The sequence below is a fragment of the Chrysochloris asiatica genome, unplaced genomic scaffold (assembly GCF_000296735.1).
Source record: "Chrysochloris asiatica unplaced genomic scaffold, ChrAsi1.0 scaffold00108, whole genome shotgun sequence".
In the NCBI taxonomy this organism is placed as follows: Eukaryota; Metazoa; Chordata; class Mammalia; order Afrosoricida; family Chrysochloridae; genus Chrysochloris; species Chrysochloris asiatica.
Window position 1 is genome coordinate 6,344,505 of NW_006408626.1, and position 11,732 is coordinate 6,356,236.

The 11,732-nt window shown below is 37.5% G+C and overlaps 1 pseudogene; it reads right to left on the reverse strand.

The window, feature by feature from the left end:
* Positions 1–2,871: 2,871 nt before the first annotated feature.
* Positions 2,872–6,514, reverse strand: LOC102813061 (annotated as a pseudogene).
* Positions 6,515–11,732: the final 5,218 nt, after the last annotated feature.

Here is an 11,732-nt window from a genome sequence, read left to right on the forward strand (position 1 = left end):
TCATCTTTCTCCCGCGGAGCGGCTGGTAGTTTCGAACCGCTGACCTTAAGGTTCGCAGCCCGATTCGTAACCACTACGCTACCAGAGCTCCTTAGGGGGAGCTAAATTTGCTAACCTACAGAGCTAAAGCTTAGCACTTTCTGACAGGCTTTTCACAGAGTGGAGTGCCTCATGGGCATTTATTGGCAGAACTAAAATCTTTTGCTATCTGATAAGCTCTGGACTGCTAACCACAAAGTTGGGAGTTCAAAGTCATCAGTTGCTCTTCTGAAATTCTGTACAAGTCATTATGAGTCAGAACTGACTTAACAGCTGTCCTGACCAAAGAATTGTATCCTGAACATTTGTAATCCTAAACTATAACCTGTCTACTTCTCTAATAAACCCCATAATTGTGAGTATGATCTTTGACTTTTGTGTGGTCACTGCAGTGAATTGTTGAACACACACAGCTAATAAGTAGAGAGTTGTGGGAGGGACAGTGTCAGAACAGGTAAGAAGAGTAGAAGCTGGAAGTGTGTTTGAACTCTGCCTCAGAGGAATCAGCTTTGAGCTGGTACATTTGAATCTCCTTCTCCTTTGTAAAATTAAAGGTCAGATACCACCTCCAAGACTGTTCACATCCTGCAATCCTGGTGTGGTGCTGAGGATTAATGCTATGAACTGCAAGGTCAGTTTGAACCGCAAGATCGGCAACTCAGGTCCAACAGCCTCTCTTTGGAAATCCTATACAAGGTCACTATGAGTTAGAACTGACTCAACAACACTTAACAAAAGCAACAAAACATAATATACAGATTGAAATATTAAATGTTCAATAGAAAAGTAAAAAGTACACTAAAGAATCTATTTGTTTCTAAATTCGACAAACCAAGTCACAAATTTGGACGTGAACAATCTTCAAATGCCATCATCTAATATTAAAGGAACAGACAATAGCAAATATTAATAATATGGGATTCAGACATACACATAAAAGAAGTAATCAATACTGCATTGTAGCTACCAAGATTACATAAAATATTTGGATATAAGTTGTTGCTTAAATCCAATTTACTATATTAGAAATGTGAACAGGCTGAGTATAAAATAAAGAGCTTGCAATTTCAAGACAAACTTGTTTGGATTTGGGAATTTCAGCAAGAACATTACATTATATAATTATATATTTTAATTAAATAATAAAGAATTATGTATAAATTTTGCAACAACTACTTAACCATTAAAATCAATGGGAATCCTTACTCATAAAGAGCAGATTAGATAGGATCATTTGAATTGGCTCTAATTCTTTAGGCATTTCTTTGAGTCTCTAAGCAAATTAAATTAATGGTTATGATGAACAATGTAAATCCTCATAATACTCTATCTGTACTTTACCTACAGCCTGCATTAACAGTTACCTAGATAAGTACTTATATATCAGTCTTTTAATCTTCCAGTACATTTTAAGATATTGGAGTTTGGGCTTGAGTCTGAATACTCTTTTTATCATTGACCACACCCTTAGTTGTTATTGCTCAGTGGATTGTTGTTAAATAGCTAGTTCTTCTATTCATTTTGGTGAGAATGAAATATATGTATTGAGAAGCATTGCTTTTTTTCAATAGGTAAGACATTCCTTGGTAATGAGACAGGTGCTTCAGGTGTTATTTTGTTAAAATATCTCGGTTATTAAGTAGTATTACTGACACTGATAAAAGCACTATGTTGTTAAGTGCCATTGAGTCAGTTCTGACTCTTAGTAAACCTGTATAGGGTGAGTTTGAACCACCAACCTTGTGTTTCAAACTAACTTTGAGGTTGAGTGCTTATCTTCTGGTGTCACTATACAGGCTGAGCTCATATCCCTCACATCTAATTGCCAAATAATTAGAAGCAGACTAAGAGGACAAACAAAACAAAACACAGGTATATTTATTTGTTCATCCATTCATTTGAACTCAATTTTTGAAGTATTTTCTATGAGCAAAGGATTTGATGGGTACCAGGAACAGCAAGATGGATAACATGCTCATTGTTCTTGATGAGCCCACATAACTGAGCTCAAAGATAAATATTAATTCCATATTGTACTCATTATGACAAAAAAATAACAATTTAGCTGATTCCTTGACTAAACTGATCAATTGTGTATATGTTAGTTTCCATGTGGATAAAATATTTACATGTAGAAATGACTCCTTAAGGTTGTATCTAACTGAGGTCTTTTGAAGATGACTTTGGGTCATTTGACTCCTTGTTGATACCATAAATGTATAAAATAAATGAGCACTTAGAATGGCACTCTAATATTTTTAATGCAATTAGGCTTTTTATACAAATAGGCCATCGAAAGATCACAGTGAAAGGTGTTGGATGGTCCTAATATAGAAGGACCTGCATTATTCTATGTCTATCTCATATAAATGTAATTCGATTATATTCTGAAAGGGTTAGAATACCCAGTTCAGCTTACTGACAGGGCAAAACTGCTTATATTTTGGGCATTAGACTTAATTTTCTCTGGAGACCATTTACAGCAGAGCAGTTTCTAGTATGTTGTTGTGAAGTGCCGTTGAGTCAGTTCCAACTCATAGTGACTCTTAATAGGGTTTATTAGTTTTGTGTTTTATATTTGACCAAAATATTCTGATTTAGATACAGATATTTACAGAAGACAGTGAAGCCGGGGGCAGGCTAGAGAGGGACAGGTATATGTACAAGGCTGCAAAGTGCGACAACCGCCACACTAAGGTAGGGTTTTTGTGCATGGTAGTTTTCTACTGATGACATTGTCCATTATAGATCTGCAGAGAGATGGTAATCACTGCCAGCCAGGTACCAACAATAGGAGACAGTCCCCCTTGGGAGGAAGTAGGTTTATAAGAGTCAAGTTGGTCTTTTCGTCTTTCCTAGGAGCCAATAAGTTTACATCTTTCCCTTTCCCTTCATCTCCCTATCCCCTTAAAGCTCTAGCTGGAAGCATCCCAGCTCATCCAGGGCATCCTTGGTGGTAGAGGACACATGAATCTCAGGGCTTGACCACTGGACTTCATTCAAGAGGCAGTGTTCACCTTGTCTCCAAAAAGACTAGCGGGGCATCTTCAGGCTGACAACCCCAGCACAGAATGGTCCAGTATGCACCCCTATGAGGAGCCTTAGTTGGTCGTGAGGTCGGTGGTGGATGCGGAAGAAAGAAACCACATTCGGTAATGCTAGGGCCATTTGAGCAATTTCCGGGGCATGGCGTTGACCATTGCAACTTGGGAGGCCAGATGCCACCATAAAGGCATCACCAATTGTTTCCACCTTGTAGACGTCAAAGTTGTCAATTATGGCATCAAAGCAGGTGTATAGGTCATTAAGAAATGTCACCACCTTCATGGTGGTGCTTTCTGCTGACAAGGCCGTGAAGCCAATGATGTCAACTGAAGTAGATGGTGACACTGTCAAAGGCTTCAGCTTGTACAGTCTCTCCCCGCTTTAACTGCTCTGCCACTGAATGGGGTAGATTTTGGTAGAGCAGAGCCTCAGCCTTTCATTTATCATCCAGGTAGGCCTGTGTGAGTTCCTCCACCAGTTTCACAAGTTATTGGCATACTGCTCCACGCGCAGCAAGAGATTGTCCGATATGCTGGTGGCACCCTCCTTGTTAAAGTGGTGAATGAATCCCTTAATCTGCCCAAAGTCTGACCGCTCAGCTGGGCCCTCGGACCAGGATTGACTGGTGGGTTTGAACCGCTAACCTTGTGGCTCACACTGACCTTGCAGTCTGGCCCATTAACCTGCAGTGGATAGGGTTCATAGAAGTGTGGCTCAAGGAAATTTCACTAAAATCTCCTGTTGTTGTTGGTAAGTACTGTCAAGTCGGCTCCTACCCATAGTGACACTGTATAGGGTTTCTGAGGAGCAGCTGGTAAATTTGAACCACCAACCTTGCAGTTCAAACGGCTTTTCAGTCTGGAGCATTTACCCACAGTACCACACCAGTATGTTAAACAACTAATACTTGTAAGCCACTCTGGTCCTACTGAATAAAATCTTCTGGAAGTAAGTTCTACAGATCTTATTTCCACTGATGTTTGAGGACTACTGTGGTAGGTAGAAGAGAGGAGTAAGACTTCCTTTTTCAGTTTAGACTTCTATGCATCTGATGATAGTGTGTCCCTGCTGATCCATGAAGACTGAATCTTTCTATGTTGTCACCATACTACTGGGAAAGGAGGAATTTAGACAAGATCTCCTTTCTTGAGTTTATGTAGCACAGATGGCCTAATAACATAAAAAGTAAGCTATGCTTAGCAAGGCAGGTTATCTAAAGTCAACATTCTTTGTATTTACTTTCCTTTTGTTATTCCCAAACCTTCGACAGTTCTTATTTAAGTGTTCCCAACTCCTCCAGTTTAATAAGGAGGAGGAAGATGTAGGACACCATTAAAGAGGAAGCATCCATAACCTTGAGTGGTCGCACTGGAAATTAATGAGTGCCTTAGAGAAAAGGGAATCATGGAAGCATAAGAAAGCATGCAGGTCAGCTTCCTTTATATACTGCTTTACTCTCCCTGTCCTGACCATGAACCATCTGTGTTTTTTAATTTTCCTTCATTAATATCTTTCATTAATATTAAGTAAGATGGAATTTATCTTAGAGACAAACATACAATAGACTATTCCCTGATGTTCAGCCCTTGGAATTTCTCAGCTACATTTGGGAAGCCCTTATCTTTTATTGTATCACATGAGGGGTATTGCTTTTGATGTGTACATGCACATAAACATGTCAAGTTTTTACAACACTACAGGAAATGACAGGTAGTTTGTGAGTTATTACTAATGTTTATTTTTCAGGTATCAACAAGAAACATAAGTTCCCATGGATTACAAAAGGAAACTGCAGTCCTGGAAAGGCGTCATAGTGGTTTGCATTATATTGACTGAAATTGCTATTAAAGAAACAAGTCCTAATTGCCATTCTTCATCAAATTATTCATTTTTATAAACCAGAGATTTTAGACAGTGCATTAATGAGATCCAAATCAGTCTAACTAGAAGCACAGGAAGCAATTAAAGTTTAGTAGAGAAAGGATGCAAGGAAATTACTGATAGTATGAACGTTTTTTTTCTGACTTACAGAGAAATACTTTTAAATAATGTTCAGGCCTCCCAAGATAATAATCATCATCTTGTTCAAATATAGCTGCTGTGAAATTAACTTTCGAACCATTTAGATCAATCACTGTCCCTTTATTCACATACTGAAAGCACAAATCTGACAAAACACAGAAATAAATCAAGTTCTTTCCTTTTTTGATTCTTGTATGATGTAAGCTGACTGTGACAAAAGAAAAATGAAATAACTACAGCATTACTCTTGAACATTTTGCTCTTTTTATTATGTGCAGTCAGGAAAGACTAGAGTATGAGCAATTATTGACAGTGAGTTTAGGTATCACATGCCATAGATGACTACTGGCTAACACAATGAAAAGATTCAATAGTTTCTAAGTCCTGTTAATGCTACTTCCTCAATAATACTTCTGCCTCATCATAAATCATAAATTTTATGGCTTAGTGCAAATGTAACTTGCTACTCAAATGTTTTTCTGTTCTTTTAATAAGAAGTCATACCTGTCTCCTATAAACTTTCTATACTTCTTCTATTAATCTTACTAGAGTTCGTGTAAAATGAAGGCAAGTCAAAAAGTGATTATGACAGAATCATAGAAATCTTTGTTAAACAAAACACATCAGAATGTGAAGCTATTTTTTCTCAACATAATACTTCTCCATCTACTTCTCTACACTTCTAAAGGCGGTGTTTTCATCTCTCTAATCCTTCCCTGAAGATTTCTGTGCTCTTCAATTTACACCAAATGAAAAGGGCAGTTTGGGCAATCTCCAGGGACTTTAATTGTAAAGCCTTGAAATGTTCTTTGAATTTGGGAAACAAAAGGAAGTCTGGAGGAGCAAGATCAGGGTTGTAGAATGGATTAGGTAAATTTCCCAACAAATGATCAGGAGACAGCCCTGAAGAATGAGTAAGTACACTCTTGTTATGGAAAGAAAGAAACCCTCAGTACCACTTCCCTGGCCTTTTACTTACCAATGCAGTTTTCAATTTTCTTAAAATTTCTTCCTGGTAAGCTCTCATGATCTTTCTTTGTCCTTCGAGAAAATCTATGAAGATTATCCCTTTAGAATACCAAAATTCTGTCACTATAAACTTCTGAACTGACCTCTCTACCTTGAATTGAACAGCTCCAGCAGATTCCCTTGCAAGTCACTGTTTGGTTTGGATTTTTTAACGGAACTCTAACAAGACTAAGACAGTGCATTACTGCGGTGCTTGTTTGTAGCCATCAACTGATGGCACAGACATGTTTAAAAATATTATGTTTGTAATAAACCTATGCATTTATGAATTGGACTCCAAGTGGCAATATTTTTTGACTCACCCTTGTATGCAGATACCAGTTTTGTAGACATATTTCTTGTATCTACATATTTTTCCCCTAATATTTTTCAGGTTCATTATGGTGACTGCCATAAACCTATCTATTTTACCCCAGGCACACCTGGGGTATACTGTTCAATAAATATGGAATGGTGTTAAGTATGTAGCCAGCTTGATTACCATGTGGTGAACAAATTTGTGACTAAGTAGTATTTAGACATATCTGGTGATTTGTGAGATAGATTTTCCAGAGATCTGTTTACACGAGAATTGAGGCATGTATTAGAAGTTGTTGTTGTTAAGTGCCATTGAGTCGATTCCAACCCATAGAGACCCTGTATAGGGTTTCCATGGAGAATCTGGTGAGCTTAAACCACCGACCTTGCAGTTCAAACAACTTTGCAGTCTGTATGTTAGAAGAGACCTCATTAAAAGGAAGGATTATATGCGATGTCATAGTTTCCTAGTGTTGCCATACATGAGTCAGAAGAAGCCCCCAGCTTGATATCTGACCCATAGACATGGAATTTGCCATCCTGTACAACTGTGTGAGCCATTTCCTTGAAATAGATCTCTTTGTTCACTGGCTTTGCTTCTCTAGAGATCCCAGCTTAAGACAATAACTATGGTAGTTCATTTGCTAATTAGGAAAATGACATTGGGAAAAGTAGATGCAATGAGAAATATAGTATTTAGTGGAGCAGTAGCAACAGCCAACAAGTTTGAACTGATTTTTGAACATACTGACATATTGTTTGGGGACTCTCTTCTGTGTTTCAGTACTATGTGTAACAATATAAATTTACAAATGAGATGGGAACAAGAGTCAGTGGGATGTGGCTCCTTCTAATAAGAGAACAGAAAGCTTAAGATTTTACCACTTAATCTGAATTGGGGGACCTTATCTTATAATTCTTGTGAATAGAGCAATTACTATTACTATTAAATTAGTATTCCAATTCCATTTCTATTTGGACTCAAGTATGAGTAGCTGCATCTATAGGCTCAAATATAGAAACAATTATGAGGATGTTGTAGAACTATGTAATGTTTCGTTGTTAATCTGAAAGGGGTTCAAAAAGCTCATGGAAAAATCCATGATCTTTTAGTTCCATTTTCTCACAAATTTTGTAAAGCCCCCTTATACATAGGGTCCCTCTGAGCCAGAGCTGACTAGATGGCTCTTAATGACACCTTATCATGATTATGGAACCAAGAGGATTCACTTACAGAAATGTAAAGGATTTTTCTAACAGAATGAGGGGGGAAAATTGGTTAGAAAAGGATCAGTGAATGACAGAAATAGGAAATAAGGCATGAAGAGACAGGTAAACAGTTGGGAAAGAAATAAAATGGAAAAAATATTTAAAAGGAGATGACTGATGTACTAGTATATATATTCTCTAAAGTTTACGTTTTTTGGAGCAAGGAAGTCTACATTTTCTGTGGCTATTTTCATATATATGTGAGCATTAAAAAAAAAAAAAAGAGTCTGGGAACTTCCTGGTACTTAATATGCATATAATTTTTAAATTAATGAATTATAAGATTTAGATAAAAGTACACAGCATGTCAAAATCAGTTGCCAGTACCACAAAATCATCTTAAATTTGGCAGAGTAAGAACACATGCACACATAGCATGAGTGTTCATGGACACATGCACACACACACCCATCTTCTGACTCTAGGTTTATTACAACTATCAAATGAGTAGCTAAATTCCCCAAATCCCCAGTTGTGATCAACAACATGAATATACACTTGTCAACAAGGCAGGAAAATTCTTAAGATGAAATTCTTTATCATCTGTGTCACCTCCTTCATCACCAAAGGTTTGCATCTAGTGACTAGGAGAATAATTATTTCTATGCACTGTGTGTCCTCTAGAAGTGCCTACAAAGTAACACTAAAGTAGAAATGTGAGTTAAATATTGTATATACATAAAGAAATGAAAACTGAATTTAATTCATATTATAAGCCATTTGTTGTGTGCACTTTTGTACCTAGGAGTAGCTGGCACATAAAATGTTATGTGACTGTCTAGTTGATTCCAACTCATAGCATCCCTATACAACAGGAAAGAACTGCCCCATAGGGTCTTCAAGGCTGTGGTCTTTACAGAAGCAGTCTGCCACATCTTTGTTTTGTTGAGTGATTTGAGGGTTTAAACAGTTGGGTGCTTCACCACAATGCCACCAGTGCTCCTTTTCTGGTACATAGTAAATACTTCAACCAGCCACATTTGGGGTCTAGCTGTTGTCATTATGTTCCATAGAGTCAATTTCAACTCATAGCAGCCTTAAATAGAGTTTCTGAGGAGTGACTAGTAGATTTGAATCATCTACCTTGAAGTTATCAGTCAGTGTTTATCCTTTAGTGCCTTACCAGGACTCCAATTCTTTTGCCAATTTATTGCAGTAGATATCTTTCCTTTTTAATTATCTTTCAGATACCAGCAGTCACACTCAGAAGATAACCAGCCCAAATCAGACTGAACTGATTTGGGCCATCACACATGCACAAATTCTTTCAGGCAAGGGAACCAACTTATTACCCCACTCCCAGCAAAACTTCCTGGAGCACAAAACTCCAAATGCTTCTAGTATTCCTGTACAAGGAACTAAAAATTGCATGTACGTGTGCTCATCCAGTCCTCAATCTTACCCCATCCCTATTAATGAATATGTATAATTTATCTGTCTATTCCACTAGAATTCTGAAAAACCCCACGTATTAAAGGAGTCAGATTTAAGGAACCATCCTCCTGACTCCTTGCTCAGTGATTGCAGTAAATCTACTTTCTCTTTTTCAAAGATGAAAGTCCAGAGATAGGATTTCTGTACATACCAGGAAGAGACTCCTTTTTGGTTCATTTACATGACAAATATAATTCAATAAATGAAAATCAATTTGGATGGGTGAACTGAGTTGACAAAGGGGATGAAAAATTGTGATGACAGACAGGCCAAATTCACAAAGCCCTCACTTACTCTTCCTAATTTGACTCTAATTAGACCTTTATTTGGAGTCCTGATGTGATGCTGTGGGTTAATGCGCCAGACTGCAAACATGTTTGAACTGCACAGTTGGTGGTTCAATCTTACCAGGTGCTCCTCAGAAACCCTATACAGGGTTGCTATCAGTCAACAATGACTCGACAGCACTTAACAACAACAATAAATGCCTTTATTCGGAACCCTGGTACTGCACCTTGGGTTAATGTGCTGGATTGCAAAGTCAGCTTGAACTAAATGGTTGGTAGTTCAAGCTCACCAGCTGATCCTTGGAAACTCTATACAGTGTCACTATGGGTTGGAACCTACTCGATGGTTCTTAACAACAACATACCTTTATTTGCTGAGATCCACCTGGCTGAAACTTATGGTGTCCCAACAATTAAGCACTCATGAGCAAACTAAAAGGTTAGTGGTTCAATGTAGAAGAGCTACAGTAGAAGAGACCTGGTGAATGTACCCCAGTAAAGTTACAGCTGTGGAAACCCTATGGGCAATTCTGCTCTGTCCTAGAGGCTCACCAGGGGCCAGAATATACTGAACAGCATTGGGTTGTATAAATAGTATTCCTTACAGACACTCTGCTGAACCACCAGCTACAGAGTGATGTCTGTGCAAAATTCAAAGCAGCTGGTGTGAATAAAATCACCATGTTCATTTGTTTAGTTCCAAATTCAATCTTCACTAACCGGTATCTTCCAAAACAACTGACAACAGATTACCTCTGTCCTGCCTCAGCATTCTTTTATAGTTCAACAATTTGTGAATTCACTCCTTCCTGCTTCTTTTTATAATGTGAATTTGCAAATGGTTTCTGACTGATTCACCATTATGCTGGGAGGGTCATTTTTTATGCAAACTTACCATCTGGGAAACAACTGTCACTCTAATATTCATTATTATTAAATTTCCATGATGGTACAGTGCCCAGGGGCCTAGGCACATTTAAGACTGAAACCATCTTACTTTTCTGTCAGGATGCCTGTAACCCATCTTCAATATCTTTCTGATTTAGAGGTTAAAGTATCCAACTTTGGGTGGGTTTATGAGCAAAATACTTAGTTCAATTAATTATTGAATGAATGCTACCAGTGGATACCACTATTTAACAGCTGTTAAATGGAATTATTTGTCTGCTGCAAACTCTAGCCTGGTGTGTTGTGTGCACCCAATGGGAATGATAATACATACAGACCTGTGGGAATTAAATGAACTGGATCACATAAACCAATGTAATCTTGAAATCCTGATAGCAATTCCTGCAGCTTCTGAGGAAAGGTTCATAGAGATAACTGAATATGTACATATCTAAAGATATTTCAGTATTTAATGGGCTCAGTTCAACTCACCATACCAGAAACTGACAGCAATTTTCTAGATCATCTAATCCAAAGAAGAAAAGAAGCAGCAACAATCTCCTCTGTAATGAGTTTATATTAATACCCACATTTCAAATTTGCCTTTCAAGTAGATGAGCTCTCAAATAGGTCACATAACATTGATAATTTGGGTTAAACCAGAGGTTTTGCTAAACATTTTGTTCTGCAAGATTTTGTTCTGCAGTGCTATTTTTGTTGTTCTTATTATTATTGAGAACAGACCTTTACACTGTTTTTTTTTAATGATCAAAATGAACAACAAATTAGCATGTAAAAGAGACTATGTTGACTGAATCAAACATAAAAATCTTTGCAATTACTCACTGAATATAAATAATTTAGAAATCAAGATATTTATTTACACTCCTCTCTTTATAATTCCAAATATATAGGCACTGCAAAACTATATATATTTGACAAGTGATATGTGCCCTAACAACAACTTACCTGAAAATTTGTCAGACTGTAGTGGCTTGCATCTTGCTTTGATGCTGGAATCTATGCCAGCAGGGTCACCTTAAATTAACAGCAGGGTCTCCCATGGTGGACAGGTTTCAGAGGAGTTTCCAGACTAAGACAGATGGGGACAAAGAAAAGGTGAAATACTTGTGAATGTTTAGCCATTGAAAACTGTATGAATAGTGACAGAACGTTGTCAGATATAGTTCACCTTAAGATGAAAACACTATGATAAACACTAGAATATATACAGTGCCAGCAGATTAGCCCCTCAGGTTGGAAGACCTTCTACTTGGGAAGAACTGCTTTCTCAAAGCAGAGTTCACCATGATGATGCAAAAGGAGTAAGTTTTCAGGATTTTCATTTGTTGATGGGGCAAAACTCAAAATGAGGAAAAAACTACAAATGTCTAGTAATAATCAGAACATGGAATATATGAA